Raw genomic sequence first — 27,869 nt, 5'->3', positions numbered from 1 at the left:
TAGCCACATACAATAAATTCGCACACACACAATCTCAAAGGCATATCCTGGAAATCTTGTTTTAAGGTGCTACTGGATCTGAATCTTGCTGTTCTACTGCAGACCAACTTGGCTACCCACCAGAAACTAGGTTTTTCTTGAGGCACATGAGTGTGCCTCAGCTCACAGAAAAATACTGATCTAACCAGGGCTGAGTATATGTTGGTGTGTGTGTGTGGGGGGGGGGGGGTGCTGCTGCTGATTTTTACAAATAGTATCAGCATTTTAGAAGAGCTTGAAGACAGATGCAAAATGGAATGAAATTCAGAGAGCCAGCTTGGTATAGTGGTTAAGAGCGGCTGGACTCTAATCTGGAGAACCAGGTTTGATTTCCCACTCCTCCACTTGAAGCCAGCTGGGTAACCTTGGGTCAATCACAGCACTTTCAGAGCTCTCTCAGCCCCACCCACCTCACAAGGTGATTGTTGTGGGGATAATAACAACATACTTTGTAAACCGCTCTGTCAAGTTGTCCTGAAGGGCAGTTTATAAACTGAATGATATTACTGAATGTTATTATTATTCACTTATTTAGGACACACTACTCTAAATAGGCTTTGTTTATCCTTGGTGATATAATAACTCTCACTATGCAATGTAAGATTGCCAAACCAAGAGTCACTTTGAGGGCTCCTCACCAGTGATGAGGTGATATCACTTCCAGCATGACACAGAAGTGACATAATTGCATAAGGGTGACATTCTAGCATTTGCCCCAAACTCTATGATTTAACTATAAAGTTTTGGGAGAAAGCTAAAGCTCACCCAACACAATGGAAGTGACATCATGGCACTGGTGCAACACCATTCCCCCCCCCCCATTTCCCCAGCAGTTTCCCTCCACTGCCCAGCTGAACTGTGGTGGACAGAGCTAGGGTGGAGGAGGTTTCCTAAGACCTGGCCTTCCTAATGCAATCTTTGATGAGCTAGAATAACTCATGTGACCAATGCAGGAAGCATCGCTCTCAGCAACAACACAGAGCCAACTCTGACTGGCTACACAACCATGATATTATCATATTTGTTACATTATGTTTCTAGGATCTAAGATCACTCTAGAAAGAAGAAAGAAGGCTTAATCAGGAAAAATGGAGTGAAGCAGCAGGAAACAACGGCAGCAAACAGTACACAAGGATCAGGTGGGGAAGATATTTGTACTCACTTCTGAACTACTTTGGACATAAACTTTTAAACAGGTGAATATTTAGTGAGCGAACCTTAAATTTAGCCCACATGTACCTCTTTGTACCTCTCTTTTTACTTTTCTTTGTAACTTACACTAAAGGGGCAAAGCCCAAGAAAATAAGTAGCTATTAGTAGCAGATCCAGCATATGCAAACTCTCCCATTAGCATGTGTCCTTATCGTATGTACTACTCATCATTTGCTTCCTGCAAAAAGTTCATTATATTTTCAAACTTAGCATGCAGTCCAGTTAGGGTGTTACAGTTGTGCTGGGTGTGTGGCTACACATGAATATGAGAGATAGTGGAGGATGGGGCCAGGCCTGCTGGTAACCACAACTTGCCAGCAACCACCAGACAACATGACTTGTATGACTCACCCAGGACTGGCTGCTTACTATAGTTCTGTAGCATGCTCACCCTCAAGACAATGTTGTGTAGTGGTTAAGAGTTTCAAATTGAGCTCTTGAATCCCCAATTCTGCCACGGAAACTCACTGGGTGACCTTCAGCCAATCACACATTCTCAGCCTAATTTACCTCATAGGCAAGGGCAGTCTAGCCATTAAAAGCATGAATGTATCTCCGAGTGGGCCAACGGCCCCCTACCTGTGCCTGGACAGCCCTGTAACAGAAGGGCTGAGCCCAGTCTGCCGGGGCCCCATGCAAGGGAGGGGAGGTGTTGTCCAGCCTTACCAAGTCCTGTGTGAGAAAAGGGCATTCAGCTCAGCCTGTGTGAGATGAGGTGAGGAAAGGGAGGCAGTGGTGTCCAGATCAGCCTGTACAGACAAGGGAAGCAGTGGTGCCCAGTTCAGTCTGTGATGGCACTTGGCCTGGCCTATGTAAGGCAGAGGGAGATGGCGCAAAGTGAGAGAGGCAGTGCCTGGCTCAGACTACCTGAACTCTCTACAAGGCAAGACCCACTTGTACAAGCTCCTGGCCCACCCAAATCCTGTGCAAAACTAGGCAATCAGCAGCTGGCCTAACTGAACCCCATGTGAGGTAAGGAGCTCAGCCAATTGGTTTGGCAAGCTGCATATTCCTTTCTCCCTCCTTCTTTTTGAGAGGCTGAACCAACTGAAGGAGGGGCCTTTTCTAGGGTTTTCACTCCCTGTCTAACCCTGCTCACACCTCCCCCTTTCTGAGGATAGAATGGAGGGAAGGAGAATTATGTAAACAGCTTTGAATCCCAATGGTGATAAAGGTGGAGTATAAATGAAGTAAACAATAAATTACTGAAGATGGGAAAACAGGTGTTGCAAGGAGGAGGGAAAGAGGCAGTAGTGTGGGGAAGGTGATATATGAGGTGCCCCTTGTGTGCAACTGAGCCCAGCCCAGCAATTGGCAGTGTACAACTGGGCCATCGATTTCCAAGGCAGAGGCTGCCAGGGGTAAGGAAGGTGGGAATATTGAAAACAGGGAAAACTGAAAACTGGGAAAGCTGAAGACAGGTGGGTGGGAAATAAAGGTAGGTTGGGTGGTGAGTGGGAAAGAAAAAGAGGCAGAAGAAGGGGATAAGCTACATGGGCTTTCAGGCAAGGAAAAGAAAAAATATGCCTTCCACAAGTCCTTGATGGTCCCCTGCTTCTCTTTTATATTTCGCATATCTCAGGCTTAAGAGAGTTACTTCTCTACCCCTAGATTGCTGGGAAATATTATTGTGTTTCTGCTGCTGCTGTTAATTTTTGTGTAGTGTGTGGTAGACAGTGTTTGCTTACTCAGATCTGTGCTTGAAATATATTTCTTTCTTGCTCCTTCTCTGGCATACTTGTGGAGGTATGCTAATATGTTAACTGTGGCACATCATGCAAGAACACAGAATAGAACTTCCAACTCAATCCTCTCCCCCACTCCACTCCCATGCGCATACACACTTTATGGTTTTATGACTCCATGCAGCAGCCATAACACACTCTAGACAGCCTATTTCAAAGGGATTATACTGCTCTCCTCAGGTAGTTAAAGTCACTGAGCCTTTTGACCTTGTGTCTCCTAAGAATCCTGGAGACATAATGATCCAAGAATGCACCACTTCTCATGCATGTCATATTTCTGAAATAAAAAGGTCAGCCACCCAGCAACCTGATCAGTAGCACCAGATTCATTTGGCAAATATCATGATGAGAAAATAACAAACTTAATAAGCTACACTGTTAATTAGTGTATTGTCTCACTGGGGAGCTGAGGTACATAAATAAAATTAAGAATGATTAAAGTGGGGCAGGAAGAGGAGGAGGAGATGCTAAACTGGAATAAAAGGCATTTTTCAGGTCCACAGGTTTAAACACATACACTTCATGTTAAGAAAATGCTTACATAAGAAAAGTAAATCTAAGACTACTAGGCATCCAGAGGCACTCAAGCTGGTAATGACAGCCAATGGACTACTGTTTTGTTTTTTCAGTGATTGAGGCCAAGCTTACTGCACTAGGTCAATGGCCCATCTCCTGCTTATGGCTGTTTTCACACATCTCGGCATAGCATTAAACTCATGGAACAAGGGTGTCTTCATCACGCAATTTCTGATATCATCGCACCATAATTCCGTTTTTGTGGCGCGATGATGTCAGAAATTGTGCAATGAAGACTCCCTCATTCTGTGAGTTTAGTACTATGCTGAGACATGTGAAAACAGCCTAAGTCTTTTTGCTTACTCGAGTTGTATGGTGATAATATAATTTGAAGGTAGATGTCAGAGTATTATAGTGGACAACCTGTATCTTATCAAATAAATTTAGGCAGATATTGTTACTACTCATTCAATAAAAATGAATCTCATAGCCAAACTAGCAACTTGTTGTGGGCTCTGAGTCCTCAGAGGATGAAGACCTCAGGGAGGATGACAGGGGAGAGAGTATGCCAAGCCCCTCCAGAGTCAGCCACTTGGAAGACCAGCAGGGAGGAGAACAGCCGGAACCCTTGCCAGAGCAGGCTGAGGAATCCAAGGCAGACTCAGAGACAGAGGCTGTTCCCCTACCTGCACCAGCAGTTGAGACCAGGGCAACATCTCCACCCAGCTCCCCTGAGCCTGAAAGGCAGCGTAGGGTGTGGCAGCGTCTTGCTGCACAGGAAAGGAGACAAAGTGCAAGGCTTCAGGCACTCCAACAGCGGCGTAGTGACCTTGAGTCTTAGCAGGATGCAGCACTGCCCTGGAGGTGATTGCTCTTAAGCCGGGACGCCCTTCCCCTCATTGCAGACACACCTGTGCACAGATCTGCCCAGTTCTACTGCGACCCAGCTCTGCTCTGACTGCTCTCTTGGCTCTGACCTTTGAATTCGGCTCCCTGGACTACACTCCCTGCTTGCTCCCTGGTCGGCTTGGTTGTACTCCGGACTCTTAGAGAAGCTTGAGGCAGACTCCCCGCCTGCATTCCAGCACACAACTCTATGCCAATTCCTGGGGACAGTGCAGGGTCTTTGGGTACAGCAAATTCCAGCATGGTATAGTGTTTAGAATGTTGGACTACTCTCTGAGAGAACCAGAGTTGAATCCCCATTCAGCCATGGAAGCTTGCTGGTTGACCTTGGGCCAGTCATACACTCTTAGCCCAATCTACCTCACAGGTATCTAATGAAAGGAGCTTTGACTCTCAAAAGCAAATACCCTGAAAATCTTGTTGGTCTCCAAGGTACTACTGGATTTGAATCTTGCTGCTCTACCTTATGGGGTTGTTGTAGAGATAAAAAGGAGGAGAAGAGAATTATGTAAACCATCTTCAGTCTCCATTGGGGCAAAAGGTGAAGGAGCGAATGAACGACATAAAGAAAGGTGGCAGCAAACTCTACACAATGTTATTTTGGGAATAATCTTCCTAAATTTAGCATTAATTAAAGTGGCAGAGTGGTATAATTTCTTGGAGCTATGTCCCATTCCCCTAAAGCATAATGGAATGCCCAATTACCAACAAATACAAAAGAAATATTTGCAGAACTCTTATTCATTGCTTTAAGATTATGAATCAGACATTTGGTCCTCATCATGGCTACTTATTTCTGGAACAATCAGGCTCTTAAGAGGGCCCTGTTTCCTGGACCATGCTCAGGGCCCTCTTAAGATCCTGATTGTCCCTTTGCACCCTTTTAAGAAGGGAGGCAGTTCTGGGTTACCCTTATCTGCCTCCTGACTCTAGGGTTGCCAACTGGCCTAGAGAAAACTGCTTGGTCCCTTTAACAGCATATTAATTTGTGAAAATGGGCAGTTGAAACATTTCATTGAATGTAGGTGAATAACACCACTTCGAAAATAACATGCCATTAAGCCTCTATGAAAGGGACAGGCCCTTTGGCAATTTGACCTGACTTGGCTCCTCCTGGAGATAGATCCACCATATCCTCCTCAGCCTTCTTCCTCCCCTATTATGAGGGTGGCATATAACAGGTGCAGGCTTCCAGAGTATCACCCAACTCCTCTCACACTGCACCCATTAGGCTACTGCCAAACTAGAGATGGGCACGAATTGAATTAAGACCCAAAAAAATGCACAAACCAGGCCAGTTTGTGGTTCGCGAACCAGTGGTTCGTGGAAGCTCATTTCCACAAACTTCCACGAACTGGTCTACTGGTTTGTTTGGGTCGTAAAGGGGCAGTCCCTGGGGAAATGGCCATATACACTTTTCCTGTGGCTTGCAAGCAGCAGGTCCCTTTAAACTATCAGCCGGCAGACAGCAGGGGGCTGCTGTGCGTGCCCGCAGGGCAGCGGAGGAGGCTGAAAATGGCCTTCCTGCCTCTCAAAAGGCCTCCGTGGTGGCCATTTGAGGGGTAGGAAGGCTGTTTTCAACCTCCGCCGCCGCCCTGTGAGCCCATGCAGCGGCAAAAGAGGCAAAAAACGGCCTTCCCGCCCCTTGCGGGAGGAGGAGGAGGATGCCACAGGCCCACAGGGAAAGGTAAGTATGAGGCTGGGGCTGGGGCTGGGGCTGGGGGGGCTGGGGTTTGGGCAGTTTAAAGGGCCGTGCCACTTGCAAGCGGCAGGTCCCTTTAAACTATCAGCTGGCAGGTGGGGGAATCCCGCCTGCCAGCTGATAGTTTAAAGGGACCTGCTACTTGCAAGGCAGGAAAAGGCCCTTTAAACTGTTAAACGCCTCTTTCCCTGCTGCTGCTAAATGGCCAGAAAGGGGCATTTAAATCCCACGAACCATGAACTGGTTCGTAAACTGGCCCCAGTTTGTGCCAGTTCGTGGTTACTGGTTCATGAAAAACCACGAACCTCATGGTTCAGTTTTTTTGTGGTTCATGCCCATCTCTATGCCAAACTGCTGCTCTGAAAAGGACCCAAAACTCCCTGTCAGCAGTGAGTCAGGTGTTACCTTGAAGTACTACTGTTTGAACTGCGAGTCAGGCTGCACTTGAAAGGGCGTGCTCCTCATGGCAGCCACCCCAACAGGTGGCATCATCATCATTTTTATTTTATTATTATTTATTTAACTTATAGTCCACTCTCCTTGTGAGTGGGCTTAGAGCAGATGACGACAAAGTTTAAGTCAACATCGAAATTTCCATTTAAAAACCATAAAAAACATACCATTCAGCAGTAAAAAAAAACAGCACTAAACAGTGGCCCACATTATCTAGCCCCAGTAAACATTTCTAAAATGTTTCTTTGGATGGGAGGTAAGGGACAGCAATGACTTTTCTGTTCTTGGGGGCTGTGGCTGAAGATAAAAATGTAATTTTTAAAAAATATACATATATTTTAGAAAAGCTGGGTTTCTTAGAATTCTAAAAGGATATCTCAATTTAGAGATAAGGCCATTTAGAGTATCTCATTATGTGACCTATTACATGCTTTTATACCTAAAGCAGTAGAAGCAAACGGGTACAGTAAAAGCATACAGCATTCCTGGTATTTGACATTGCCTGGCCATTTTAAAATATGGGGTTATATGTTCATTTTATGTCACTTTATTCCCTCCTACCCATTTCACTGGCCAGTTAAGAGCTCTTGGTAAATATCATTTCCTTTTCTCATTTTTAATCCCGCATGTAGCACGCAACTCATAACCTGCCTTTAGTTGTATTATCACATCAAACAGCAATAGTGTTCTCAGAATGATGTTTCCCATTTAATGAAAATTAGGGAAAGTGAAATAAAATAAAACAATAAAGAGCATTTTTAACAGCTTTCTAAATTTTACACGTGTGTTGGAAAGCCATATAAGTCTCCAGGATGGATCAAGTGAGAAAAATGCTCAAATCCTGTAACTGAGTTGTGGTTGTGGTTTGAGTGTGTGTGAAGGGAATATAATTATTTGTTGTGATGTTCTTCAGCTGTTATAGTTGAAAAGAGAACCCTGCTGTTCTTTCTCTTTATTCCCGCAGAAAATGCATCATTGGAGTTACTGTACAGATTCATTACTCCAGCTTCATGTAAAACATTAATTTGCATTAATATTTAGAATATGAAAAAGCTTTACTTTCTATTGTATTTGTTTTAATAGTCTTTAAACTATTAAACTTTCTTTTGCAACTCCTGTTCATGGCTGGTCATTTTCCACTCTCTGACCACAAAAAAGTGGGATGTCTCCAATAACAAGAACCCAACCGGAGCGGATCACCACAAGAAGACTGAAACCACTACCCGGTGTTATCCAAAGTAAATATATTACACTGCTTTTGTTGTCCAAAGTAAATTATATTACACTGTTATCCAAATATTCATAAGCTCCTAAAGTCCTATTTCCTATTGTGAAAAGTCAGTCCGTAATTGCAATAGCATTATAGTTCTTATTTCTTTCAGGCAGATGTTAATGCTGTGTCTTCATGGAGCCAGGCCACTCCCAATGCTGAAGCGTGGTAGCCACAGGGCTCCTGGTAGTTGGCAACGAGCCCGCTGGCTTGTAGACTTGCTCGTTTCAAAGTCTCGTCTTCCCGGCCAATAATTTCTATTAGTATAATTATACATACATCAAAACATCCTTAACTTTTAATTAATAAAACATGTTACATATTATGCATAACGGACTTACATTATTCTTCAAAGTTTATGCGTTCCGTACCACATGGTAGCCATCCAATTTCCTGTCGTGTGTGGCCCCAATACACCGCACCACATTTAACAACATGCTCATTACACATACATTTTCATTTAAAGGGATCTACATACATTATTTAACATCAAGGTTGGAAGAGGTAACATTCCACTGAAAGTTCAAACATTTGCCAAGGCTGCAGGAGGAGTTACAACTGCACAACACCAATTTATTCACAAAAATACTGTGAAGTCTATTTCATTATTTAGCCCTTTAGGCGCAAGACTGTCCATTCTCTATATTCACTGTGCCTCTGCCTGATTTAATCTTCTGGCTAAGTCATCAGCTGGTTCCATAACCTCCAACACTGAAAATTTAAATTCACGTTCCTTTGTATGAGGAGTCTCGAAGTGCTGTACTAAAGGTGCCTCTCTACTTTTGGTTCGAATTTTGGATAGGTGTTCCTGTATTCGTGTCCTTTCCCATTTTATCTTCCAGCTCTCTTTAGGTCATCTAGCTCCATTGTAAATCAGTCACTAACTGAAGGCTCCTTTCCTTGGCCACTACGTTAAAAAACATCCCTAAACAAAAATTATGTGGCCAATTATTTTCCAGTCTCTAATTTGCCATTTATAGGCAAAGTGATTGAGAAAGCTGTAGCAGACCAACTCTAGGTCTTTTTGGATAACTCTGGTACTCTGGACCCTTTTCAGTCTGATTTCAGGCCAGGCTATGGGATGGAGATAGCTCTGGTGGCTTCAGTTGATGACCTCTATCTGAATTTAGTCAAAGGCCATGCTTCTTTTTTTCCTCTTTAGCTCATAATTATCAGGAGCTAGGCAAAGCAGACATATTACTCCTGTTCTGCAGTCACTCAAATGGCTTCCCATCAATTAACAGGCTTAATTCAAAGCCCTTCATCGTCTTGGTCCCTCATATCTATAGAACTGCCTCTGTCCCTATGCCTTACCATGGCAGGTGTGCTCATCTGAACAAGGGCCTCCTGCTGGTGTCACCCTGCACATAGGCAAAATCAACAGCTGTCCATATACATGCATTCTCTGTGGTGGCCTGCCACATTATGGAATAGCCTGCCTAAAGAGATCAGGAATTCTCCCACTGACTTGGCATTCCATAAATTACGCAAAACTAAATTATTTTTACACAGGTAATAAGACTGTGGTGAAATGATTCAGAGAGAATGGAATAAGGACTTGTCTAGCAGAGCCACAGTAAGCCTATTTGCCTACATTGGTTCAGGCTCCTAAGTTCTTATAGGCCCAGTTTTCGCCTGACACCCTAGGAGTGGAATGTGCAGCTCAGTAATTAATTGCACCTGGAGCTGTTGTCTAGGGAAGGTGTCCTCGAGAGACAAGGGAATTTTGGCTCTGCACGTACGCCTTCTCAGCCTAGCAATGCTGATTAAAAGGTGCCTCTGATTGGCTGGCAATCTTAGAAAAGGGTGGCTCCTCACTGTTCAAGAAACGCGCAACCACGCTACACACACCCACTGAGATGTTCATGAACTATTCCATGCTATGTTAGCATGTGAGAGACTTTGCTCCAGGTCAGGCCTGAGATGACTACCGGCCTGGCATGGTTTATGGATTTGTGAGTATGAGCCTCAAGACTCTTCAGAAATGCAAGTTAGCAAGCTTATGTTTTCAGTTAGTTAGCTATAGTAAAGTCTAGCTGTTTGTTGTTTTAATGCCTCTTGTTGGTGCCTTAAAGGGAGTGGTTCCTTCTGCCTACATACACTCCTCCGAGTTAATAAAACATCTGTTTGTTCAAGTCTTGTGTTTGAGTGTCTGACCATTCGTATGCAAAAGCTTCCAGACTGAGAACCCAAGCAAATAAGGGTGTTCAACCATCTCCAGGAGCTGCCAGAGCTTGAGGGCTGTGGTAACACTTGGAACAGTAGCCAAAGCAGGGGGTGAACTCCCTGATAGGACTGTAGATTATGTAGATAGGACTGTGTACTGTCTGTTGCTGTAAATATGTTCCCATTGGATAGTTCTACATTGTGTAATATGTCACCTCACATTGCCTATGTTTTGGTTCAGCATTTCCCCTCTACCTCTGTATCAGATTTCTACTTGTTTTGAAATTTCTCCAGTCCACTCCTTACCCTATTGTATTGTTTGTTGAAAGACCCAGCTGCTGATCATATTGACCTACTCTATGTAATTTGCCTTAAGCCTCAGTGAAAAAGGTGGACTATAAATAATGTAAAAAAAAATTAAACAGGATAGAGATCATGGATCTCCCACTGTCTTTTGAAAGAGTTTTGTAAGTGTACACAGTTTTGCCACTGAAACAAAAATAGGCACACTGTCCCTATCTCCTAGTAATTTGCCAGAGAAAATGATTTTTGTGGGGCCTATAGTTGTTGAGAATTTCATTTTCAGTTGGATGTAGGCAAAACAGTTACACCCAGAAGTGTGTTTTGCGCTGAAACTAATGGAACAGTACATATAATAACAGTGTTGAATAGGCTTAATATTGATAATAAACAAAATGAACTGGGGCAACAGCACAGAAAATGACCTAAACTAGAAAACTATGTTTTGCAAACTCTGAATAACCAACACATCAAAAAAATAACAGAACAAAATTAATGCTTTTAAAAGAAATGAAAACTAAAAAGAAAAAAATCTCTAATATGCAATTCATCATAAATTACTTTTATTGAGTAACATGTGGTGCATATAAATGTTATATTTATTACTTTTCTGAAAAAATTATTTTGAATATTTAGCAAGTGGGAGGAATAGTAATGCTGGTAACATATGGCCCTAACAAGGAGTTACAGTAAGAAGTCCCAAAGGGCACACATATTGCTACTGATACACGTGTGTGTGTGTGTGTGTGTGTTATTATGTGCCATCAAGTCGCTTCCAACTTATGGCAACTCTATGAATGGAAGACCTCCAAAACGTCTTGTTATATACCCTGCAGTAATCAAAGGACCACTAGAGATGTTCTATGTACTGATTTTGCAGTGACCTCCTTGGTAAATAAGGGCCACATGAATTAACTCTTAGGATCACAAGGAAGTAGAATGTACAACTTCCATTAACTAGCTAATGGCTCCTATTTTCTACTATCAGTGGTTTCAAAAGAGTGATTACTGTGGGTAATGTTAACACTTAGAAAATTACCTTTCCCACTATCTTATAAATGTGCTGGCAATTGTAATGAAAAACCTAAGCAGTCTGGTTTCTGAAGGCACAACTGAGAAAATAATGAGCAACTAAATCAAATCTCATGGTAGGGAGAGGACAACAGTGATCCTGTTTTCATGTATAGTTTCATATCTTTACATACTTATATATATATATACATATACATGTAGATATAAATATACCATTTTTTTCATATATGTAGTTGAACTTATGTATGCAGGCTTGCCATCTCCCCACCCAGGGCAGGGAAATCCTTGCCCTCACCTACTGTCCCCCAGTCCCACGCATTTGGCTGGAAAGGGGGAAAGACACAGGGGTGGGGAGAAGCATGTGCACATGCTCCCTCACTCCCCCATTGCACTGGTGACAGAGGAATCACAGCGCTCTCTGAATCTGAGCTCTGTGAAACTGCCCCTTTGGAGGCGGTTTTTACTGAGCTCCACTTCAGTGTGCTCAGTGACTCCTTCATCACACTCATTTTCAATGCGACAGAGGAGTTGTGGTGCATGCTGAAGTGGAGCTCGGTGAAAGCCACCTCCAGACGGGCAGTTTTCACAGAGTTCGGCTTCAACACACACCACGATTCCTCCATCATGCTGGAAAATGATGTCATTTTCTGGTGCAATAGGGGAGCACAGGAGGGTGGTACCACACTGCCTCCCACCCCCCAGCACACCCTTTTTTGGGGGGATGTTGAAATGTCAGTGTTAATTTTTTAAAAGCAATGCTTTTTGTGCAAGTTTGCCACTTAAAAACAAAATAAAAAAGAATATCTTTTAGCGGGGCTATAAGCTAGTGTATATGCAATATTTACATTAAATTAAAAATTAAGTACACTGCCATCAAGTAAACTTCAAAGAGTACAAGATAAAAAAATACAGATTCATATCTTGGAATAAACAATACAGTCACATGTATTACCAACATGTGTTTAAGTCAGTTGAAAAATCATCCTGGTGCTGGAATACTGAGGAACCCTGCAAGTTTGGTCAAAAGCCAGCAAACCAGAAAGGATAATCCAGTTCTTCCTCTAGCAGAAGAGGAACAAATTGCAGTGGGTGTTCCAGTGACTCTTCCTTCTGCATAATAATACTAGTGGAGAGCTAGCTGCAGTAGCTATTCCACAGTGGTTCTTTCTGTCTTTAGCCATGTAGATGTATCCTTTGTCACCCCACTTTTCACTCCAGCTGTTTTTAACAATCCAGTACTTCTTCCCATCAGCATCTGCTCCCTGAAAGCCATAACCAACTACATGAACACTATGATGCAGGTCTTCACTACTGCACTGTGGTTCATAAGAAATATACAACTCATAAAACTGGAATGAGGAGTGACCAGCATCAATAGCCACAGAGACTGGCCCCACAGCAGCTGCTGCCTTCATGAGGATCCTTTCATGCCCTTCTGGGATGTCAACATAACTAGTGTCATTAGCAGCATTGTATTCGGCCTTATACAAACAATATTCATCATCCTTTGAGATGCATGGATAGGATTCCTCTGAGTCAATGCCTCCATTGTATTTTATGTAATGGAAAGCATGATCCATGAGGCCCCCATTACACCCCTAATTTCCTTCAGGCTGAGAGCAGTCCATGAAGTTTTGTTCACTCAGAGAAACCAGCTTGCCAGTTTTGTGGAAGTGTTGGCCTTCAAGGGCTCCAGTGGTGCTGAAGGCCCAGCAAGAGCCACACTCTCCTTGGTTCTTCATGGGAGTTACATATCCTTTCTCTCTCCAGTCAACAGATCTTGGTGCCTCAAAGAAGTTTGGTTCAAGAAACTGTGATCCTGTATATTTCTTTTTTGATTTGGTGTATTTGAATCCATTCATCACCTGCCTGAATTCTTCATTAGTCATGTCCCCAAAAACGATTGATTTCCAGTCTGTAGCTCTGTTTTCCCATGTGGTGGTCAAGGTTGTGCAATTCAATCATTTATAGGTCCTTCTCTCAGACCAGTCTCCTCCACCCTTCCTCCTTCTCATGGTATTTTTCGCTCTGCCATGTCTTCCACATTTGCCAGTGATCGTCCAAAGCCGGATCTAGGCCTAGAGCAACAAAAGATGCTCTCCGGCTTAGGGCCAATAGACACAGATATAACGTCATATTGAAGCTGGCCACAACAGCTCTGAGCCCTCTGCACTCCTGCTTTGGTCCCTAGAGCACCTGGCAACCCTAGATTTATGGTATCCCAAACAAGTATGAAATACCAGAAAGCTTAAAGAGAACCCAAGCATGGAAATGAATAGAGTAATTAGAAAGTACAAACAGAACTATCCAGTTTTAGGAAATGAAAGACTAACTAAGCTAGAGCTGTTTGGAAGGAGCAATGTCATTGTCTGGAGCCACTGGTTTCTGCATCACCCTTTCCAATTTTTCAGCATCAGGCATCCTTGCCAGGCCCTGTGCCACTCACCTCCCACCACCATGTGCAGCAACTTAGGGATAGACTTACCTCCTCCCAAGGAGGGCAGAGGGCATGGCTCAGGAGGCCTCCCGTGGTCTGAGTCTGGAGAAAGCAAGCCTTACATGCGTGCAGCAGCCTTGGGATTAAGGGCAGTATTACTTCCTCCCAAGGAAGGTAGCAAGCATGGTCAAAGAACAGCGTCCAACAGCTTGAGCCCAAGAAAATAGGTCCCAGAACAGCAGGCAAGCCAGGCATGGGGACTGGCGGGCCAATCAGAGACTGATAAGGCAAACCAGCTCTGGATGAACTGGAAGGGGAGGAGCCAGGAGGGCTAAAGGCTGACTCAGTACTTCTAGCTCTTAGGCTGAGAAGAGAGTCAGCTGGGAACACTAGTATGGTTCCCAGTTGCCTGCCAGTGGCAGGCAATCTCTAAGGAGTTTGCCCCATTACCTGCCAATCCCTAGTGATCAGCAGGAGGTGGCAAACTGCCCAGCAATCACCCACTACCAGCAGCGAAATTGGCCAAGCACACAATTGGGTATCCTCCCAGGAGGGCACGACAACATCACTTCTTCAAGCGCCATCATTGCACTGGTAGCAGGCATGCTCCTGCTCTTTATAGGGGCCATTTTTTGCCCCAAATGGCCTGAGTTGACTCTGCACAAAATGTCAGAGCATATACGCTTCTGGCACGATGACATCACTTAAGGAAGGAGCAAGCTGGAGCACATGAGCAAGGATGTACCTTCCGGTACGTGCCAGATTCCACCCCTCCCATTGGGAGGGTATAGGGACCTGGCAATCCTAGACACCAGTGAAGGAGGAGCTTCACAAGCACATAAATGAAACAATATACTTCCTTTAGAAAAATGGTTAGGAAATCATAACAGGCATGCTTCAACCAAATTTAAATTTAATTTAGTTTTGAAAAAATCTGGATTCCTGTATTTTTCCCTTACAGCCAAAATTAAGGTATCAAATTAAAACTGTGAAAATCCAGAATTAAATCCCCATTCTCCTTTAATAACGTAATAATAATAACATTTGATTTATATACCACCCTTCAGGACAACTTAACTCCCACTTAGAGCAGTTTACAAAGTATGTTATTATTATCCCCACAACAAATCAGCCTGTGAGGTGGGTGGGGCTGAGAGAGCTCCGAGACGCTGCAACTGACCCAAGGTCACCCAGCTGGCTTCAAGTGGAGAAGTAGGGAATCAAACCTGGTTCTTCAGAATAGAGTCCCATATTCTTAACCACTACACCAAACTGGTTCTCTTTGGGCAACCTTGAACCAGACATTGTTTGTGAGGATAAAATAATGGAAGGCAGAACCATGTATGGTCGGTGGATGGGCAAAACTGCATTAATAGATAAAATTGTGTTGATAGATAGATGGCTTATTAATGCAAGCTGAAATTCTTTTAGTTAAAAAATTAGCTGTTCCAGTATTTTTGTTTAAAAGCAGCTTTCTCGCCATCTTTAGAGTGAAAAACATTCTGATCACTTGATTTACCCTAGCCTATGACCTGAGGATACTTCATAATGGTTTGAGCATTTTTCTTATATACTGAATGCAACTTCAAAATTACCTACATTATCAACACTTTAAAAATTAAAACTAGCTATTTTGTTGACCGTGAAATGAGGGCAGAAGAACAAGGTGACATTTTACAGGCAGGAGAGCTAAATAGATATTGTAAAACACTGTATGCATTAGAAGTGCTATATAAATGATTGATCAAAATATAATAAAATATCTTATTTGTTATTCATGACCTAGTTTGGCACTTAAAGCAAAGATATCTGATTTGAACTCAAAAGAATAGTTTTGGATAGAAGGGACTAGAAAGATCTTCCTTTCCTTGATGGTGAATTAATGTTTTTTGAAATAACTGACTTTCTTTTTCTTTTCTTTTTTGAATTTTTTTTTATTTTTTAATTACTAGAACTACAAAAAGGAAAAAAGTGGGAAGAGGGAGAAGGGGAAGAAACAGCACATAACAACACAAACACTACATCTACAAGTAATGCATTCCCTTCATATTGGAATTATTTAACATTAGAACTTTGTAAAATGCTGTTAGATAGGTAGATCTTATAAAATACAAACTACAATCAGGATTAGGACTTCTTCCCCCCTCTGGGTCTCGGTCGCAATTCTCTCTGAACAGCTACAGTCACTGTGCTCGTTCCCTCCTCCCCTCCCCCTTCAGGCTTGAAATCCTCTTCTTCTTGCTGAAAATCTTGGTGTTTACACACAAAGTCCCTTAGCTGATCTTCTGATGTTATCTTGTGAGCTTGATCTTTATAGCTAAACCAAATACCTTCCGGAAATAACCATTTGTATTTTATTTCACGTTTCCTCAGAAGAGCTGCAAACCTTTTATATTTAAATCTTCTTTTCCGAGCTAAAAATGGAACGTCCTTCAATATCTTGACCTTATTGCCCAGAAAGCCCAAGTCCGCATTGTATGAATTATATAGGATGGTGTCCCGGATCTTCTTAGATGAAAAGTCAATAATAATCTTGCAAGGCAGCTGACGCTTCGTTGCATATTTTGAAGAAGCCCGACGGACTTCCAAAATGGCGCTTTTTAACTCTTCTTTAGTTGCCTTTGCGGGTATCGCCAAAAGTTCCGACACCAGATCCTTTAAATTCCCATTTTCCTCCTCCTTCACATTCTGGAGACGCAATATAGTCTGAGCATGATCCACTTGCAACCCGATCAGTTGGTTCTCCAACAGCTTTAGGTCTTTGTTTGTTGCCCTCATGAGTGCTGCGTTTTCCCGAGCAGACTTTTCCACCCCCCCCCGCTGCTTCCTTAATGGTTTTCACTTCACTCTCAATTAAGCCAACCCTTTGATCAGTTTCGTTTAACTTGTCAACAAAGGGCTTTATGGCTTCGATGACCGACCGCTTTACTAGCTCCTCCAGAGACTCTCCTTTCCCCTGCAAAGCAGCCGAGATAGATTTGCCCATAGCGGGTCTCTGCTTTTTCGTCGCCATCTTGGGGGAAGGAATCCGCCAGCCCAATTTCGATACTCAGTGAGGGGGAAGAAATCCGAGCCTTCTTAGCTTCAAATCCCACCAATCCTTCGCATATGCTTGTAGTAACAGAAGGGATTCGCTACTTACAGGTTTTCACCTTAGATCTGCTTTTTGCCTTTCTCCATGGCCCGGCAGCACGCAAAGTGCTGCGCAAGTCTGCCGGCCTCCATAGGAGCAAACGGGCAATTTACCCCCCGCATCGATTTCGGGGGGGGGTTCTTCCCGTCGCGCTCCGGACCCTGACACCCTCATTGGGAGTCTTGGGGGATAAACTTTGCAGGTCAGCCGCCCAGTCAGGCTGCTCAGGCGCTTCCTCCCGGACCTGCAGAGAGGAGCGTCCGACATGGCTGAGAAAATGAAACCGAATCACTGACTTTATTTTTCAACTGCAGGCATTCTTATTACATGAGGGCAAACCGGTGTTTGCCACAAAGTATACACTTATCAGGGAGTTTAGCAAATTGTCTGAAAAGCAGGATGGAAATATAGCAAATTAATCAAAAGGTCCAAAAGATGCTACATTTTTAAAAAATGAAAAAAATTCTCTCCATCTGAGACGAAAGGTTCACCTTGTAAAATTTTGATGTGTTTTTATTCCCACATTTATTTATCTGCAATATTGTAACCAAGACATCCTATCACATATTAACATGACAGTAACTGCCCAAAAAAATTTAAAATACCAACCTCTAAAAGTATTATTCTCCCAGCCCAATGTCTATTAGGTTAATAGTAGAGGTGGGCACAAATCACAATACGAGGAAAGAAATGCACGAACTAGGCTTGCAAGCGATGCGGGGAACTTTGTTCCCTTCAAACTTTCCCTCTTTCCAGCTGGCTGAAGGAACTGGTAAAAGTTCGTGGAAGTTCTTGGTTCCTGGTTCGTGGAATAGCAACGAACCACGAATCAGGTCTTTTTTTTTTGTTCATGCCCATGTCTAGTTAATAGTCTAAAAGACTGGAGGTACAGTTCTTGGTTGATGCCTAGAAAGAAGGTAAACTTGGCACTAGGTGTCTACCTGTAGGGATAGAGTTCAACAATATGGTTACCATTATTGACACAGCCCTATATCTGGTGCATACCCACCTAACTTTAGCATATGAGGACACACACAACAAAGATGAGGTCAGGGGAGGGCAGTTACATACAGGAAAAGACCAGGATTCCATCATGTATCCTTGTATAGGGCTTTACAGTTCAGCACCAGGGCTCAGAAGAAAATCAGTAGTGTAGAACTTCAAAAGCTGGTGAGATGTTCTTCCTAAAAGATATACTGGCAACCTGTCAAGCTGTCCCATTTTGGACCAGTTGAAGCTACTGAACCTTCATAAACAGATTCACAGATTACATTGTTAGTAGTCAAACCTTGATGTAATCCAAGAATAGTAATTTGCCAAATCTTGCCTTTCAATAGGAATGTGCTAGAAAACCATCCAAAGCTGTGTCAAGGCTCTTTGTAGATAAGATTTCTGCCTCTATCCATAGATCTGGATCAAAAAGAACCCCCAAGGTGGGAGTGCAACCTCATCTAGGTATGTTCTGAAAACCTTAACAGGTTTATCAACTAGCAGTACATTAATCTTAGCTGGATTAAATTTCAGTTTGTTGGCCATCACCCAGCTAATTATCGTCTCCATGGCCAATTTAGGATATACACTGTCTCACCTGATTCAAATAAAAAAAGAGAAACACAGGTATGTTTTATCCACATATTGATGACACCCCAGTCTAATTTTCTGGATGATCTCTCCCAACAGTTTCATGTAGATGTTAAACAGAATGGGGTGGGGGGGTGGAGGGGGAGAGGGGTTGGTGGAACCATATGGAACCACAAATTTCAAATGCTAAGAGGTGTAGAAGTTGTTCTAAAACAGATCTACCAGGTAGGTTTGGAACACTGAAACGGTGTTCCTGATCCCTCTTCTTGCCAACCAATCCAGAAGAACATGATAATTGTTAGTACTAAAAGCCAGTGGTAGGTACAGAAGTATCAACATGGTCTCCTTCTCCCTATCACTTCCAGCAAAGGTAACCAAGGAAGTTTCTGTCCCATAACTAGGCCTGAAACCAGTTTGAAATTGGTGTAATAATCTGTTTCCTCCAAGAAAGCCTGGAGTTTCACAACTGCTACTCCATGCAATGTCAAAAAGTTGGTGTGTACATCAGCCACATAATCTGCATGACCATAATAAGAAAGAAAAATCTCCACGTTGGAAAAAGTAACATGTGAAAAGTGTTTTTCCTTACTTCAGAAAGATGCTATGGCAGGAATACAGGAAAACGGTCTCATAGTTCTCTAGGTAATTATCATGCTACAGAAAGCTTTTATAATCCTTGCCTGAAATACACAGCTGGAGAATCCCTAGCTTCCATAACATCTACTGCTCACGAGAACATTTTTATAAAGTGAGTATGTCAGGATTTAAAGAGATAAACCAAGGAATCAATATTCTCAATCATACTCAACATCCTTTCCTTTCCTTTCCTTTCCTTTCCTTTCCTTTCCTTTCCTTTCCTTTCCTTTCCTTTCCTTTCCTTTCCTTTCCTTTCCTTTCCTACAGGTTTCTCCAGGACCCAAAGGAAGGATTGTGAAGTTTCATATTTGTTAAGTTCTCATAAATGATCTCTAGATCTATAGTATCCTTTCTAACATCATTCACCTTTCTGCATTATTTCTGGCAGTAGAATGGCATGTACCTTCATTTCTTAGGAAAAGCAATGGTATGTACTGAGCTTCAAGGGTGACATGCATTAATGATGCTTTTATTAGAAGATAATGTGCTTCCATTAGCACATGGAGGGCACATATGGTGTTTCATTTTTTAAAAAAAACCTCCCAGCCTTATCTCTTCCCCCCCCCCCCACATTTCCTTTCTATATGATGTTCCAGCAAAAAAATTACTTGTAATATGAAACAGAAAAAAATTCAAGCTTGGTTGAAATAGTATGTGAAGGAAGGTAAAGCATTAAGAAAGCATTACCATTTTCAGGTGATTTAAATCATTGTTTTTCATTACATGCAGTTTCTCTTAATATATTTTTTATTTAGACATGGACAATTTCTTTCCCACTAGTGTAAATCAGGAAGATTTCACTTGGGTCATGAGAGATGTGTCATATAATCAGAAAATTCTAAACTAAACATTTATTTATTTTTGTTTGTGTCCTGAAGACCTGAGACGGCATACAATAGCACTGTTATTAAAAGGCAAGTTCTCTCTTCAAAGAAGATAGTTTCAAGTGAGTAGTCATGTTGGTCTGCAGCCAAAGAGTAAGATCCAGGACCAATAGCACTTTAAAGACCAGTTAGATTTACAAGGTAAAAGATCATACCTTGGAAATCTAGTTGGTCTTTAAGGTGCTACTGGACCTGGAAAATAATTCACAGTCTAAAGTAGACTTTAGCTGGTTAGAGGGACTGTGAAGCCAATATGGTATATAGACGTCTTGAGAATTGGGACTTGAACATGATAGCCAGAAGATCTTATCTTGCTTAGTTAAATAAGCTTGTGATACACTTTGACATTCATCTCAAACATATCAAATGTTGAGAAGGTTTGTGTTGAGCATATCATGTGTTGAGCCTGCACTGTAGCCTCTTGTGATACAGACTAAGATCATTGCAACATATGGCTGCTTTTGTCCCATCCAAGAGATAAATCATCTCATTTACCAGGGAACAATTAAGTTCCTTCAGGTTAATGGGAAGGTTGACCAAACTGTATTATAAGCACCATATCACTGGCAGTTCATCCCCTCTTGGTGCCTGTGCAGTCAGATGCATCCTTCAAATGGTAATTAATATGAAGTTAAATGATAACATCATTTATTAAATTATATTTAATAAATTGCATGGCTTGCAGTCATCAGAACATGATTGCAAGAAATGATCTCAAGATTAGCTGAGTTCATGGGCAAACATCAAAGGTGCACAGACACATCTAAATAATTAGTCTTAACTCCCAAATTTCAAATTGTTTTTTGTTTGTTTATGTTACACAAATGGGGAGGTCTCCTTGCAAGTTGTGGGAATTAGCATACAAGGAAAAGCAATAAGAGGGGGTAACTACGAGGATCATTCCTCTAGAGAACTCTTAATGAAAACAAGCGGATGTTCAACAAGAATGGTTTTTATTAAAGGGGTAGCAAAAGCAAACACACAGAAAATTGCACACAGAGCTAACTAGAAAATGGAGTGTAAATGGCGAGGAGTATAGGGTCAAGTAATATTTACCAGTCTGGAAGGCAGGGGGCATATGTGAGAGAGTAGCTTTGAGTGACCAGCACTTTGTGGCAGGAAAAGAGAGGCTCAGACATGCGTCTAAGGGTGGGTGTTAGATCCAAGAACACTCACATGGAACTATGATGGAGAGTAGCCCATCTATAATGTGGAACATACCCTCATGCAAGAAGGTGTTTTCTGTCCCCAAAACAATCGCTTAACGGCGATCTCTGGAAGTGAGACAATAAAATGAAAAAAATGTTTGAGTAAACCTTCCTCAGTGTTATTCAAGGTAAGAAAATGCTTGATAACTCACAATGGCTGGATAGGTGGGGTTTATAAGATCCCTCAATACCCCAGATTGGGAGTGTGGATAAGGGACAAACCGAAATATGAACCAAATGAACTGGGCTAAAATTAGTCATGGTTCATGATGAGCTCCCACAAAATGCCGATTCGTGAACCACGAATCGGCCTAGTTCGTGACGAACTTCAGTTCATATTTCTTTTAGTGTTTCTCTTCAGTTTTATTCTAATTTTTGATATTAGCAACTCATGATTTGTATCACAATCAGCTCTTGGTCTTGTTTTAGCAGAGAGAATAGAGCTTCTCCATTTTCTGCTTCCAATTATGTAATCTATTTGGTTCTTTTATTGGTCACCCAGTGATTTCCATGTACACAATCATCTTTTGGATTGCCTGAAGCATGTGTTAGCAATGAACAAGTTGTTGGCTTCGCAAAATTTTATGAGTCGCTTTCCTGCTTCATTTTGTGATACTAGTCCAAATATATTTGATTCTAATTTGTTTCCTACTTTTGCATTCCCATCACCTATGATTATCAGCATATCTTGTTTAGATGTATGATTAATTTCTTCTTGGATACTTGGGTAAAAGTTTCAATTTCTTCCTCCTCAGCACCTATAGTTTGGGCATAAACCTGAATGATGGTTATGTTAACAGGCCTTCCATGAAGTCTGAATGATATTAATCAGTCAGACTTTGTGTTGTAGCACTTGACTGCTTGTGTCTTGCCTCACTATTAGAGCAATACCATTTCTTCTGAGTTTGTCATTGCCACAGTAAAACACTTTGTGGTCTTCTGACTGAAAACGTCCTGAGTTGGTCCACATTAGTTCAGTCACATCCAGCACTCCAATGTTTAAATGTTCCATTTCTTGTTTTGAAAAATATGAAAAAAACCAATATATATCCAAAGATTCTTGATCAATTCCAGTAATCCAATAGTCCAGGAATCTTTCTCTGTTCCTAAAAGTCCAATGACCTTTCCAAAGCCATAAAGATAAGACCGTGTGTTAATATGGATAAATGCCAGCTAAAAATCCAATAAAACCTCTTCTTTCTTCTTTTTTACAAAGTCAAATCTTAATTTATCACCATATTTAGGATGTACTAAGTCATGTCTTTTATTGCACCTTAGATCCAAAGAGCTAGTTTCTTCTCCCTCCCCTTAAGTATTTAAGCCAAGTTGCCAGCTTATGGTTTTGCAATGGAAAGGCAAGAAACGCGAAAAAGAAAAAGAGAAAGGAAAGGGGAGGGGGTTTAAACTTTCCTTAAGTTGATAGCCGTTTCAAACAGTTTGAAAAAAAAAGAGTTGATCTCACCCAGCTAAGGGAAACACATCAACAGAGTTCGCTGCTGCAGATCTTATCATTGTGGTGCTTGTCAGTTTCACTCACACTGTTTCTAGAAGCTTGGAGTTCCCAGCTAATGAGCCATTAAAGGCCTCCTCTTCGTCTTCCTGCCAAACGAGCTAGCCAGGAGTCTTCAAGCTGAGCCGCCACTCTGCCTGTGGCCCCCTGCTGTGCTCCAGCTTTTGCCACCCTCTCCGGGGGGGGGGGTAGAGTCTCGGATCCCGGAGACTCATGGAAGATTAGAGGATCAAGGTCCTGAGCTCTCGCTCACCAGACCTGACCACGCTGCGCCATTCTGGTGATCTGGTAAAAGTTTTCAATTTCTTCCTCCTCAGCATCTATAGTTTGGGCATAAACCTGAATGATGGTTATGTTAACAGGCCTTCCATGAAGTCTGAATGATATTAATCAGTCAGACTTTGCGTTGTAGCACTTGACTGCTTGTGTCTTGCCTCACTATTAGAGCAACACCATTTCTTCTGAGTTTGTCATTGCCACAGTAAAACACTTTGTGGCCTTCTGACTGAAAATGTCCTGAGTTGGTCCACATTAGTTCAGTCACATCCAGCACTCCAACGTTTAAATGTTCCATTTCTTGTTTTATGATTTCTAGCTTACCTGGTTTCATACTTCTTACATTCCATGTTCCTATTATGTGTGTCACACAGCTTTGGATGTTCTTTTTGCATCTATTCGTATCAGCAACTGGATGTCCTTTCAGTTTTAATCCAGTCCCATCATTAAGAACAGCACTATTCGTACTTGTTCTCAGCTCTTCCCCAGTAGCCAATTGAGTGCCATCCGACCTGGGGGTCCTGTCTTCCAGCATTATATCTTCTCTCATTTGGATTGTCTCATCATAGGGTTTCAAGATAAGAAGTCAGCAGAAGTGTTTTACCATTGCCTTCTTCTGCACAGTACTAACCAGGATTTGCTGAAGTGATACTGCCATTGTCTGTGAAAGTGTCACCTTCCACTATTGCTGCTGCCCAGTAGCTAGCCTTCAAGAATTCCTCCGCTCTCATCATCTTTGGAACAGTCAATTCTCTTCTGCTGATGTGACCGTTGATTCCTGAAGGGGGTGGATGTATCTTAGTGTAGTATCTCAGTTTTGACCCACCTTAAGTGACTCTTCCAGGATTTTAGACTCTTGACCAAGCCTCCACTTTTCATAGTGTTGCTCTCAGCTTCACTTACATACTCAACGTCCCTCACCACGTTAAGGTGTGTAGCCGGATATAATGTAGTGCATGACTTCAAATTTTTGGTCAGCCATGAGGTCAATTGAATGGCTTTTGGCATGTTACTGTTGATAAGGTTATGAATGTTGTTGGTAAAGTTATGAATGTTACCCTAAATTATATGGAAGAAGGAAATATTCAAACAATTTGTGAGTTAGAGCCTACCAGCTTTTGTGCTAGTACATATCAGAATCAGCCAAAGATTTCATCCAGTATTTAATGGAAAAGGGATCCCAAGAAGTGCTTCACCAGTGAGCAGGCACTTCAGCATCCATGGTAAGGAAGAATCCATTAGTCATCATGAGCTAATAAGAAAGGAACTGTAGAGTATTAGTGCTGGACTGCAATTAGTGAAAACTTGAGTTCAAATTTCCACTCAGTCATGAAGCTCACTGGGTGACATTAGACTAATTCCTCTCTCACAGTCGAACTTATCTCACAGAGTTGTTATATGAGGATAAAATAGAGGAGGGGAAGGAGAATGATGACTGCCCGCTAGGTTCCTCAGAGGCCAGATGAGGGTACAAATCTGTGATCTAAACCCCAGATGAATTCATTTGAGTGGCTGTGGGCAACCCTGTCTCTCAGTTTGGTTACAAAGTGAAATAAAACTGGGGCAACTAAAAAGGATATGGGCAATTGAGTCAACTTGATCTTTACAATAAGTAGAGAAATGTTTCTCAGAAGGAGTTTTACTAAAACAGCCCTTCATTTCAATGGAAGGTAACACATTACATCTAAGTAACAGGAAAGAGCAATGATACTTTGGAGTTGGTAAATAAAAAAAAGTATTTAGACAGCTCAAAGATTGTCTGATAAGATAAAGGGAAGTAAATAGGAGAGCATTTCCAGTCTGCTTGGAGTTTTAGCATAGCCCAATCTTTTTTAAGTAATTGATTTCAAACAGTTAACAGAAATTTTCTCAGAGAGTCCCTGGAATTTAGGCTCAAGTTTAGTATAGCAAGCTTTGAGTCAATTTGGCTAAGCCAAGTTCCCAACCAGGAGTCAGTTGTTGTTACTAATTGCAGCAAGGATGGTAGAGCATTAGGTTCACAAAGTGATAATCTAAACTTGATAGTATGGTACCATGCTATTATTGAAATCTGAGGGAGACACGGCAATATCGGTTTCATCGCTCAAATTTGTCCATTTGCGGGGAGGTTGGATTTTCATCACTCACCTATCCCCAGGAAAACTGAATCTTTATCACTCTCTCATTCAGATGCCAACGCTTCTTCCCTTCCTCCTGTTTGGCAGAAAAGGTATTACAAGCTAACCCTCAGCCCTAAGTATTGTAGCTGGTTTGGAATTCCTCCAATCACCCCAACTTCATTGTTGGCCTCTCTCGAACCTCCATTGCTGAGCTTTCTCCTTTTGCCTGGTCAACTTCCAAGCTCTGACACTGCCTCACTGCTGCCAAAAAATCTTTCCCCCTTCCTTGCCAAAACCCAGCTTGTATCATGACTTTAGTTCTCCTCTTTTAGTTTCCCTTACAGGAAGATAGCTATTAGGGAAATGTTTTTTGGGTTTGTTATTTCAAAACTCCCCCTTCCTCATTGTCATAATAGCTATTTAATTCAGTCTCTGTGTGGTAATTCAATAATACCCTTTTCTTATATAGGACACTTATTCCCCCTTGTTCTTCCAGGTGTTGTACAGAATTTGGACCTCACTATACGCTGGTTTAAGATATCAAGTATCGTTTAAACATCCTGAGGTACACATGCTTATTCCCTGTCAGAAAAAAGGGATGCTTTTGCTGATTACAGGGCCTTCCTGTGATTTGGGTAATAGTGTGCAAGTACATGTTTATTTGTGACTTCTACTGGGGAAACTGCACACTGTGGAAATGTTAATTTTCCTCATTCCAGAATTGCTGCTGCTCCAACATTAAAGTACATTTTTGTAAAGTCAATCATGGAACATTGTGTAATTGGCACCTTGCCCCTCAGGTTTAAACTACTGAAATGGTGCCTGCCCCCATAGATAATCTATGTGAAATCTAAAGGTTTGGAAAAGAATTGTTTTAGTTTACCTTCTGAGCATTGTCTCCGGTAGTTAGCCTTGTTTGTCTGTAGTAGGACAGCAGGATCTGAGTCCAGTAGGAAACAGATCGACAAAGCCAGAATGATATTAAGGGATAACCTGCTACAAGACAGGCCCAAACGAAACAGCAACAGAAAACCCCTGGTGGCCACATACAACTCTCAGCTCAAACCAGCACAATGCATCATTAATGACTTGCAACCTATTCTGGACCATGACACTCAGACACAATGGAATCCCCAAGGCTGAATGGAGACATAAAATTACAACACAAGGTTGCTGAAATTAAGTTTATTTGTAAATTTGGAACAATGGATCCTCCAGGTTGTATTGGAGCAGACATCTTGCAGTATGGATGCTAATTTTCTGCATTTTGGAGCCCTGCTCTATTAAGCTAATCACAATTACAGCTAGCTTCTAGACACTATCTGTAAGGCGCTGCTGGTCTCAAATCCTGCTCTTCTGAGCATTGGCAGATTACAAGTTAAACAGTATTCTAGGTTTCCAAACAGTTGTAGATCAAGTTTTTCTAGATAGCTCTTAGTCTTCCATGGCGAGGGGAATGGCAATCGATTCTGGTAGCTGACTGAATAAAGAGGGTTTGTTCACACAAAATCAGCGGACTGACAAGAACTTTTTGGATTCAAGAGACAGGAATTTCCCACCAGACAATAGGCAGTGGGATCTGATGGGCATAAAAGAAAGAGGAATCCCTTTGCAAAGGCTCTTGCTTAGAATGCCGGAAATATCAGTCGTGCACCTCAGAGAGAAAGGAGGGGGAAATGTTGCCTTTGACACTTACTGGAAGAAAGAGAGATGAGGAGGCCTAGATGAAAGAAGCATGCAGCTGCTAATATAAGCTATACTTCGTCATCTCTTTGTAATTACATTTCATGGAAATTTGTATTTACTTTTCACCCCACAGCAAGCATTAAAAACTGGACTTACTGTGTAGGGCTGTTAATCCAGCTGGTATTCAGCTCTCCAAATTAAAGCTCATATAAAAAAAAATTGTCAGTTTTTAAAGTTCCACTGGATTTTAGTCTTATTTATTTTTTTAAAGTTAAGCCAGGACTATCATTGGACTAAACTAGCCAAATCCAAGTATGCTTTTTTAAAAAGTGGCTCATAATAACCCAAGTATTTTAGATGTTTTAACTTCCCTGTTGCAAATACTGTCTATGTGATTTCATAGAAAAGGTGATAGAAGACTGAATTCAGACTAATTATATCAATGGTTTTTAACTTTTAAGTACACTACCATCCACCAAACATGCAACATTATCACTGCATCCCCACTACAAGCCGCAAGTAGAAAACTAGTACATAGAATCAGCCTTTCAGACAAGGCAACTCTGTTTATGTGGGTATATTTATGATAATGCAAGAAGCAATTGCAAGTGGTGCTATTTAAATGCCCAAACGCTTCCCTCTATTTTTTCCAAAATTCGGACTCCCCAAAGGTTGTCAAAGAAGCCTATGGCCCCCATTATATATCACTGGCCTAGTGTCTTCTTTTAAAGTACATTATTTACATAACTCACAACAATGTCCATTATGGGCCTTATTTGTGGCATTATTTGAACATTTTTTTAAAAAAAATTACAACGTCAAGTATTCATATTGATATTTTTAAACACATTCTTTCCTTGCCATTTTATTTCTGCAACATCTGTAGCTTCAATGCAGCTTCAAATCCCAGCTAGAAAATAAACATCAAAATAATGAGCTTTCCTTATTGAATTCACCAAATTGGCACAGTAAGCTAATGTTTAAACAAAAAAATAAAAGGGGAACTTGCTGCTGTGCCAGAACAGCAGCACGATCAATTTTAATTAGCATTCCTCATTGTGGGAAATGATAAGGTATC

At 41.8% G+C, this 27,869-nt stretch overlaps 1 pseudogene; it reads right to left on the bottom strand.

The window, feature by feature from the left end:
* LOC129330357 (procathepsin L-like) overlaps positions 1-13,486 on the bottom strand; it is a 44,127-nt pseudogene extending 30,641 nt beyond the window's left edge.
* Positions 13,487-27,869: the final 14,383 nt, after the last annotated feature.

Source organism: Eublepharis macularius, chromosome 5, assembly GCF_028583425.1.
Source record: "Eublepharis macularius isolate TG4126 chromosome 5, MPM_Emac_v1.0, whole genome shotgun sequence".
NCBI classification, from domain to species: domain Eukaryota; kingdom Metazoa; phylum Chordata; class Lepidosauria; order Squamata; family Eublepharidae; genus Eublepharis; species Eublepharis macularius.
This window is presented reverse-complemented; position numbering and strand designations above follow the sequence as displayed.